Raw genomic sequence first — 10,468 nt, 5'->3', positions numbered from 1 at the left:
TTAATAATCAATAATGCTACCTAGCAGTCACAAGTTAACAATCAAATGAAGAAACCAAGGATTTTTGCGGTGGAAGCACGATGAAGATTGGTTGCCGTTCGCGATCTAGGTCACAGATTGAGAAGAGAAGAAAATTAGAAACCAACTTGAGAGAAAGAAAAGAAAAATTGATAGGGAAAGAGTAGAGTAAAAGAGAGGAAAAATTTAGTTTTTAAAACCTAACAATTTTTTAAAAAGAAATTAAAAATGGGGAGTCATTAATGTCAGTTTTTACAAAATACAAAAAATTAAAAAAAAATAAAACTGGTCGATCATTAATGTCGATTTAAAAACGACATTAAACCCTTATCATTAATGTCGGTTTGATCCACCTTTTCAAAAACGACAATAAAGACATTTTTTCATTTTTTTCACCTGACACTACAACCCAGATTTGTTGTAGTGTTATTATGGGTTGATGTATCTTTTTCAGATAAAAATGCTATTTGCTAAAATTCAAAAGAAAAAGTTGTTTTGTCATTTTTTAAAATGACCCATAAAAACGTTATTATATCTCTTATGACAAAGAGTGTGGATTTACTAGTCCATATTTGACTTGTTTTTTGTTGGTAAAATTGGATAAGATCGCATTATATTGATATAATTACACTAATGACACTCTTAAATCAATATTAATAGAAATTATAATTTAATTAATGTTATTAAGTTAAATGAATATAGTTTAAAAGTCATTCTCAACACAATTAATGTAATTGTTTTTTAAATTTAATTCATTTTCACATCTTTGTGCATATGTACGTGTGTGCGTGTGTGTGTGCATATGTGCGAGTGCGCGTTTGCCCGTGTGGATTGATGTGCGTGTGCGTATGTGTGTGCGTGTGTGCATGTGCATGTGTGTAGATGTGTGTATGCATGTGTGAATGTGTGCGTGCGTTCATGCGTGTGTTCGTGTGTGTGCATGCGCATGTGCTTGTGTGTGTGGGTGTGTGCGTATGCTTGTGTGTGCGTGTGCCCATGTGGGTGTGTGTGTGTGCGTGTCTGTGACTGCACATGTGCCCGTGTGGGTGGATGTACGTGTGCGCGTGCGTGCATGTGTGTGTGGATGTGTGCAAATGTGCATGTGTCCGTGTGGGTGGGTGTGCGTGTGTGTGTGCAAGTGTGTGTGTGTGCACGTGCGTTCATGCGTGTGTTCGTGTGCGTCCATGCGCATGTGCCCGTGTAGGTGGGTGTGGGTGTGTGTGAGTGCGCATGTGCCCGTATGGGTGGACGTGTGTTCATGCGTGTGTTCATGTGTGTGCATGCGCATGTGCGCATGTATGTGGGTGTGTACGTATACGTGTGCGCGTGCGTGTGCGTGTGTGCATGCGCATTTGTGCGTGCATGTGTGTGTGCGTGCATGTGTGTCGGTGCGTGTGTGCTCGTGTGGGTGTGCGTGCATGTGTGTCGTGCGTGTCGTGTGAGTGCATGTGCATGTTGTGCACGTGTGTGTGCGTGCGTATGTGTTCGTGTGTGTGCATGTGCATGTACGTGTGCGTGTGTGCATGCGCATTTGTGCGTGTGCGTGTGCTTGTACGCGCATGTGCGAGTGCGCGTGTGCCGTGTAGGTGGGTGTGCGTGTGTGTGAGTGCGCATGTGCCCGTATGGGTGGACGTGCGTGTTTGCGTGCATGTGTATGTGGATGTGTGCATGTTCATGCGTGTTTCGTGTGGTGTGTGCGTGTGCGTGTGCGAGTGCGTGTGTGGTCGTGAGGATGGGTGTGAGTGTGTGCACATGTGTGTGTGTTTGTGTATGCGTGTGCATGTGTGCATGTGTGCATGTGTGTGTACACTGCCTTCACATGGATGTCAAAGAAGCAACCCATTGTTACTCTCTCTACGTGTGAAGCATAATATGTGGTTGCTACCTCATGTGTCATGTAACTTGGTTGAGAAATCTATTAAAGGAGTTATGATATTGCCAAAAGAAGAGCCAACCAGAAGTTTTCATAGATGACAAATCAACAATTGCTTTGGCCAAAAACTAGTTTTCCACAACCAGAATAAAGCACATTGATACACATTATTATTATATTAGAGAGTGCATCAGAAGAAAGGAAGTATAGTTAGAGTGCGTGAAGACTCGTGATCCGGTAGCCAACATTTTCACTAAGCCTCTTAAAAAAGAAGAATTCACAAAATTGAGAGACCTGCTTGGAGTAACAAAATCAAGTTTAAGAGAGGATGTTGAAATATAAACTTGATTTTGGGTTTAACAATATTTAGGCATAGCCCAAATAAAAGCCAAATTTCTATAAAGTATTAATTACTACAATATTCTAGATAAATCAATTGTAGGAGATATTTAGAGAAGATTGAAGATACATTTAGAAAATATAAGAAATGAGTGTAATTGTAAAGAATATTCTAGAGAGTCATTTGTAACCGTTAAATAAAGAATGTGTTGCCAAAATCCTAGCCATTCATTTAGGAGTGACAACTAGGATAAATATAGAGGGATGTCCTTCGACTTGTATTAAGTCAAAAAAATAGAAGTGTCTAATAACACAAGTAGCCTCTTATCTCAATTCTCTCTTCCAAATTTCCTCCAACCTCCAAAAATCCTTTCCAACAGTATCATTGTATGAGTTAGTAGTAGTAGAAAGAGGAGGGCGATATTTGTTGGCTTCATCCCGTTTTAGGCTTATAGAACGTAGTTTGGGAGGGGTGTCCACTAAAGTTGATGCCAAATCTTTGTTTTTGGAGGCATAAAAAATGATGAAATTGTTAAGCAACTCTTAGAAAACAATACAATTTGACATTTTATAGTTGAGGAATTGATCTGAAGATTGATAAGCTTATTTGCTTGGACTAAAAAAGTTTGTTTAATTTTTTTAAAAAATGAAAATGGCTACAATTAGGTTTTTCTCCCAGCGTTACTAAAGTTTGATTGAAATGCCTTCAGATTTAAATTTCTAAATGGTTTGTTGAATTAGTGTTTAATTATCTCATAGGTTAACTTTCGCTCTTACTATTGATGCGTGACTACAATTGGTATATGTCTGAAAGTGAAACCTAAACCTTTCCTTCACTAGAAGAAATATGGGCTTTAGTGTCAGGTGAAAAAAATGAAAATCTGGCTTTAATGTCATTTCTGAAAAGACGGATCATTAAATTTCCATTTTAATTTTTAATTTTTTTTTTATTATGTGAAAACTGACATTAAAGACCCTTCCCCTTTTTAATTTCTTTTTTAATTTTTTTAAGTTGTAAAAATTAAATTTCCCTCTCTCTCTTACTTTACCCATTCCTATCAAAATTTTCTCTCTCGATTTCGAATTTCCTTCTCCCTTCTCTTCTCATTCTATGACCTAAAACTCATCGTCGTCTTTGTGCCCATAATTCATCCCAATCGCCGTCGTGGCTAAAACTCTTCCTTCAAGTCTTTCCCAGTCGCCATTGTGCTTTGGCTATCGAGAAACGCCTCTGTTGTGCTCAATCATCTTCGACCATTCGCAGTCGCCATAACTCTTCTTCAAGTCTTTCCCAGTCACAGTCGCCGTCGTGCTTCCGCCGCAAGAGTCCCTCGTGTCCAATCATCTTCAAATCCACCACCATAGCCACCACCGTGCCCAGCCATTGCAACCATCGCGTGCCCAGCCGTCATCTTCGGCTAGCACAGGGCAGACCACAGAGGGCAACTCAACCCGTGAATACCAATCTGGTATTACTTCATCAGACATTGGACGAAAGGGAGTGGACTACAGAGGCCCTTTCGAGCCTTCTTCTGGAGGTTCAAAGAATTTTCATACGCTTTTTTTTTTAGGCATCAAAATAGATCATTGAATCAATCTTTAGTAGGTTCTAATTTCTGTTGTCTGCTTTTTGTTATTAACATATTGGTATGTGGATTTAGTTTGGTAAGAAAATGTAATGGTAAATAGAGAGTTGATTTGGAAGATATGAAGAGGAAGTGGGCAGTGGGTTAATGGAGATTGGGGTTTAAAGGTAAAGAAGGAAAGTACCAAAGAGAGTGAAGAAATGAAATAGTGAATGATAAATATAAAAGGTAACTACAAATAAGAGAAAGGGAGAGATTTAGTTTAGCATTGTTTGGAAATTGGAACGTAATATTCACTTCTCTATTTTCCTCAATTTAATTTAGGATTAACTTTTGAGACATTTTTCACTGACTTCGTGTTATTAACATATTGGTATCTGGATTAGTTTGGTAAGAAAATGTAATGGTAAATAGAGAGTGTTGATTTGGAACTTATGGAGATGTAGTGAGAAGTGTGTTAATGGAGATTGAGGTTAATAGGGTGAAGACTAGATTTATATTAAGTGTGTTATAGGGACTGTAAGTTCATCTTTTGTTTTTAAACATATAATAATTATTTGTGTTTTATTTCTATTTCTCTAATCTTAAAATGTTCTTATTAATTCTTATACTTTAGTTTATGTAGTAGTAATCTTTGTTTATTTCAAGTTTGGAAATTTATTTGACAAAGGTTTAATGTTGGAGACTACACTTGTAACATCTCGAACTCTAGGGTACCTTATTATATATATGTGTGTATATATATCTTTTTTTTAGAAAAGAAGTTAAGGGAGAAAGAGATTTGGAAGGTTAAGATAATAATAATATACATTTAATAATATTGTTATAATTTTTTTTAAATCATTAAGTTAAATAAAGAAAAAGGAAATAAAAAAAAAAAGAAAAAAATCAAAGATTTTCTTTCTCTCTCTCTCTCTCTCTCTCGCACGTCCCTTCCCCGTTTTTCTTTTTCTTTCTTTTTCTCTTCCTCTTCCTCACATCTTCCAGCCGCCCCACCCCTCTTTTTCTTTTCATCTCCGATTCACGAAGCCGCCGACCGAGGTTCTTCCACCGTTCAGATCCACGACAGCCACCGCCTCCCTCTGATTATGCTTTTGGGGTTGAGATGTTTATTAAAAATGGGTTGAAACATTCAAAGATGTCGAACGTCATGACTTGTCCTTGTTTAAAATGCGTAAATGCAAAGACTTTAGATGTGAATACAATTAGAGATCAATTATTTTTTTAACGACATCGAGTGGGGAAGAAATTCTTGTACAAACCATCACGTTCTTATGCAACAGTTGCTACTTGTGGCAATTCATGGTATTTTATGAAACATGTAAGACTTGTAATTGTTCGACTATGCTTCTTCTTTAATGCTATATGTAAGAAGACAGTTGGTTCATCACAATTAAAAGGAATGCAAGAAGATGTTGTTGTCACTCTATGCCTATTAGAGAAGTATGTTCCACCATCATTTTTTACCATAATGGTACACCTTGTTGTGCATCTCATAAGAGAAATTGAGTTATGTGGACCTGTTCATCTAAGGTGGATGTATCCTTTTGAACGATACATGAAAGTTTTGAAAAATTATGTGTGAAACAGAAATCGACCAGAAGGATGTATGGTAGAAAATTATATTGTTGAAGAGGCTATAGAGTTCTGTTCAAAATTTATGGTGGGTGCTAGCACTATTGGACTAAACTCATCTGTAATAAAAGCAGATTCAAACGTGGATAGATCATTATCAGCTTCTTCTTTTATCAGACCGATTAAGGAGCAGTTAGATCAAGCTCATCTTTACGTTATTCAAAATGTAAACGAAGTTCTACCATACATTGAGTACGTTCTAAATCCCATCTATTCTCATTTTACATAAGTTGGTATGTAATTACCTAATAATTTTGTTATTTCTGACAGAAAAAATATGGAGAGTTTGTGTAAGCTTAACTCTGGTAAATATAGAAGTAAAAAATGGATTCAAGAAGAGCATAATCGAACATTCAGTCGGTGGTTGTCCACACGGGTAATTACTAGAACCATACACTTCCATGTTTATTTTAGATCTAAACTAATCAGATCCAATATATTTTGTAGGTTGCCCTCGCTCTCGAAGTTCCTAAAAATTCCATCACGCCTTCCTTAAGATGGATAGCTCATGGACCTTCTCCACATGTGGCTACATATTCTGATTACATGATCAATGGTTATTACTACCACACAAAAAGACGTCGATGATATTAGGAGAGTTCAAAATAGTGGAGTTAGTATAACAACCACTACAATGCAAGTGTCTAGTTCTAAAGACAAAAACCCAGTCATATCAGATATGACATTTTATGGCATAATACAAGAGATATGGGAGATTGATTACCATCAATTATCCTTTGTTTTATTTAAGTGTGATTGGGTTGATAATAGAAGTGGAGTCAAAGTGGACGAGCTTGAGTTTACCATTGTGGATCTCAAACGTATTGGACATAAATCAGACCCATTTGTTTTAGCCTCCCAAGCAAAACACATATTCTATGTGAAAGATTCTGCAAATCCTAAATGGTCAGTGGTTTTAACATCTCCACGTAGAACTATTGAAGAAGATTTCTTTGAAGATGAAATAGGAGATATGCTACTAGAGTGTGGTTATGGAGTTGTTCAAAAGATGCCCAATGTTGATACACCTCACGAGATTGATGATACAACTTCATCATATATTAGACATGATTGTGAGGGTAGATGGGTTGATAAGTAATAATTGTATAAATGTTTTATTAAGGTATGCCATTTACTTTCCTTTATAATAGATTTATGTTCAGAGATTGTAATTACTAAGCTTATTTTATGTCCTTACTTTGCTCACTAACGTGCTTACTAATACATATATGTTTTTTTTGCAGATTCATAGATGGAGGAGTCACATACTTAAGTGAGGATGAAAGAAAAATGATTCCCAAAGCAAGAAACAAATCATTCGCGCCATGTGGCCCAACGACTATGCCAGAGTTAGCATGTAAGAAACTGGGCAACGGTTGCCCGTTCAATTTAATGAACATGGGCAACTTGTAAGAGCTATATCTAAGAAAATTCAAAGTTACATTGGTGTGTGTGTTCGACAGCAGATTCCTATCACATACAAATCTTGGAAACAAGTTTCGAATGAGTTGAAAGATAAAATCTACGATTGTATATCGGTATGAATTCTATAATTACATTTTTCTTACAATGTAGTTTGATTTCCCTAAGTCTAAATATTTTTTTCTTTTTTCTTGTGTAGATGTCGTTTGAGTTACATCCCAATGTTAGACATTCTATCCTAATGTCTGCATCAAGAAAGTATCGAACTTTCAAAACTACGTTAACTCTTCTGTATATACTTCCGTTTAAGGATCAACCATCATGTTTGTAGTTTCCTCCTAAGATCTATTCTCATATTAATCAAGAAGATTGGAAATCCTTTGTGGACGCTAGACTGACTGAAGAATGTGAGGTAAATAAATTTAATTACATGTTAACTTTAATGTTGGTTTGGTATGTAACTACAAACTAATTTTTTGTATAGGATTATAGTCGTATTCAAAGGGAAAGAAGATCAAAATGCATATACAATCATCACATTGCTAGTAAGGGATATGAAAATCCTGCCGAAGAATTAGTAAGTATTTCTAATTGAATGAAATAATTTATCTTAATATGTTTATGCTAATTAAATATATATCTTTGGTTGCATAATATAACGTGTGATCTTTCCTATCGTTCAACTCTTTGGAAAGAAGCAAGAAAAGGAAAAAACAATGATTATTTTGATGATGCTACTCGAGATTGTGTCTCTCGAATCGTAAGTTTGCTTGCGATTTACTTATATACAATATTTAATCTTTTGTTAACTTAGTTAATGATGAATACTTGTATTGTTCTATAGGATGCATTAGCTGAAACACATAGAGATGAGGACATATTGACTGAGTCATTGGGCTCTAAGGAGCATGGTGGACGTGTACGTGGCATGGGTGGTTTTGTCTCTCAATCACTATATTTCAAGACAGTGAAAGGGAAAGAGAAAATTGCAAGTTCTCAAGTTGTAGAAGATGACTCAAAAAGCAAAAGTTACAAAAAGGGTCATAATCACTTGAGATCGTCCATCAGAAGTGTTAACATAGATCTCTATGCCGATGAGGATTTGGGCAACACACCTATGAACGAAGAAGTGAAGGTAATTAACTTTGTTGTCACTTTTAAAATTTTAATGTTTATAGGATAAATTGTTCTTAATGATGCTTTTAATACTTGTAAAGTAAACACCGTGCAAATTGGCTATAGGAACAATTAATAATATTGTTGCAATAGCAACCGTACTTGATGATAGCAATGGTGGTCCCAATGTTAAAATCTTGGTGGACTTGCTCACAGGAGGAGATTGTAGTTTACCTATTCCAGTGAAGGGCAAGATAGAGACTTTAAATCAAGCATTAGGTAATATTGTTGAATGACCTCGTTGACTTGTTTATGTGCTATTGAAGCTTTGATATTTATTTGTGATTGTATTTTAGGTTTTGATATTATTTTGTTTGTGCTTGGAGCATTCAACCCCAAAGGATGTTCTGTATTCTTCAAATTACATAAATGTTAATGGAACCATTAAGCTCTTATATGGACATGTCGTGAACAATATGAAGGATGTAGATATGGTTCGCATCCTAATGAACGAGCTAATATTCGGTAAAAACAAATTCATTTATTTAGCTCGTTAGGACTTGCTCCATTATTGCGGCATGGTAGAAATAGGCTATATGTGCATCCTAGCATACATTACGTAAGTAAACATCTTTTACTCATCTTTATGTCCAATACTATAGCTATAGTTATTTTGTTCCTTTTTAACTACGGTTGCTTTTACTTAGATATCTTTGGGATGAATGTGATTGTGGAAGCAAGTTTTTTGTTATGACCAAGCAAAAATAACATCACATATCAAGGATCGTGATCTCCGATCCAGAAATTTTGCCAACCAGTTAGAAGCGGCTACCTTGGAACAAATAGTTCTAATTCCGTATAATACTGGGTAAATAAATAAGATTAACACATTATTATGTTTTTCATTGAGGTTAAATGTATACTCACATTGAAGATGTTTATTGTAGTTTTCATTGGATGTTGCATGTCATCGATCTTCGAGAGAACTGTGTTTATGTTTTGGACTCTCTTCAAAGTAAAGTTAACGAAGACATCCATGGAGTCATAAATGTGACTTATGATTTACTTCTTATTTGACTTCATTGTCTTCTAATTCTAATGTTTCCAAATGTATAGAGGATTAAAAACATGGCAAGCTAAGCATGATTTACAACATTATCGGTCAAATCCGAAATGGAAACCTATAAAGGTAATTTGCATTGACACATAATTATTTTCAATGAAACATAAGAATAATTTGTATGTAATTTATATACATGCAGTGTCCTCGTCAATTGGATTCGGTTGGGTGTGGGTATTATGTCCAAAAGTATATACATGAAATCGTGCATATTTCTAGTACTCCCATCACTAGCCTTGTAAGTTTCTACTTTCACTTTTTATATGTTACAAATTACATAAATTATCTAAACTTATTCTTTTCATACCTTTCTTTTTACGTAGTTTAATACAAAAAAGTGCATATACGCAAGAGGAGATTGACGAGATTCGAACAAAATATGCAAGCTTTGTTAGCCGATTTGTGTAAGCTTTTACACTTTTTTTGTAGTATATAAGTTACTAGTACTAATACTAATTGTTTTAATATATAAGCTACGAGATTCTAGTACTACTTGTTGTACATACTTTAATTTTGAGGTTTTCTGCTTGTAGTAGTTTATGAATAAGTGTTGTATTGTAGTGTTTTAGGTGTTGACTTTAGAGTGTATTTGTTGTAGTACTATGTGGAAAGTGTGTATTAGTGGAGGAATTTGTTGTACACATACTTTAATACTTTACATATTATTTACTTGATTGATATGTGTATTTTTGTAGTATTATGAAAGTGTGGAAAAGTGTATTTTTGTAGTTTTCCATGGAAGTGTGGAAGTGTATGTGCTGGTTTTGTGGCCTCTTACCATGTTGAATTCTATAGCTAGAAATAGTATTAGTTTGCCATTGGATGTGTGGAAGTGTATGCTGGTTTTGTAGGGGTTGATCTTCCTTGTAGGTGAAATGGAAATATTGGTTTGCCATGGAAGTGTGGAAATGTATGTGTTGGTTTTGTAGGTTTCTTACATGTTGAATTCTATAGCTAGAAATAGTATTAGTTTGCCATTGGATGTGTGGAAATGTATGCTGTTTTGTAGGTGTTGATCTTCTTTCTTGTAGGTGAAATGGAAATATTGGTTTGCTATGGAAGTGTGGAAAAATGTATATATGTTGGGTTTTTAGGTGTTGAATTCTGTAGCTAGAATTGCTATCATGGGAGTAGATGTAGAGACAATATTTGGAAAAGTTCTTTTCAACCTTTTATGCTACTAGTGTGAGGAAGAAAATCTATGGCATCACACAAGGAAAGGATGAATCACTTTACGATTATTGGGGGAGATACTTGGCTCAGTGCCAAGTTTTTCATCATTAGGTACAGAACCATATGTTGATTCAATATTTATATGGGTGATTGTTGCAATGAGATAAAATGATTATTGATGTGGAG

At 35.4% G+C, this 10,468-nt stretch overlaps 1 long non-coding RNA gene across 3 annotated transcripts; it reads left to right on the top strand.

The window, feature by feature from the left end:
• Window positions 1–7,537: 7,537 nt before the first annotated feature.
• LOC116404393 lies at window positions 7,538–9,034 on the top strand. Of its 3 annotated transcripts, none has more exons than XR_004217235.1 (4): window positions 7,538–7,633; window positions 7,718–8,008; window positions 8,206–8,268; window positions 8,697–9,034. It is a non-coding gene; the product is annotated as an uncharacterized LOC116404393 (long non-coding RNA). The 3 variants fall into 3 exon arrangements; XR_004217236.1 differs by having other exon boundaries at window positions 7,616–8,008; window positions 8,697–8,857; window positions 8,937–9,034; XR_004217234.1 differs by lacking the exon at window positions 7,538–7,633 and having other exon boundaries at window positions 7,638–8,008.
• The last annotated feature ends 1,434 nt before the right edge of the window (window positions 9,035–10,468 follow it).

This window comes from Cucumis sativus, chromosome 6 (assembly GCF_000004075.3).
Source record: "Cucumis sativus cultivar 9930 chromosome 6, Cucumber_9930_V3, whole genome shotgun sequence".
Lineage (NCBI taxonomy): Eukaryota > Viridiplantae > Streptophyta > Magnoliopsida > Cucurbitales > Cucurbitaceae > Cucumis > Cucumis sativus.
This window is presented reverse-complemented; position numbering and strand designations above follow the sequence as displayed.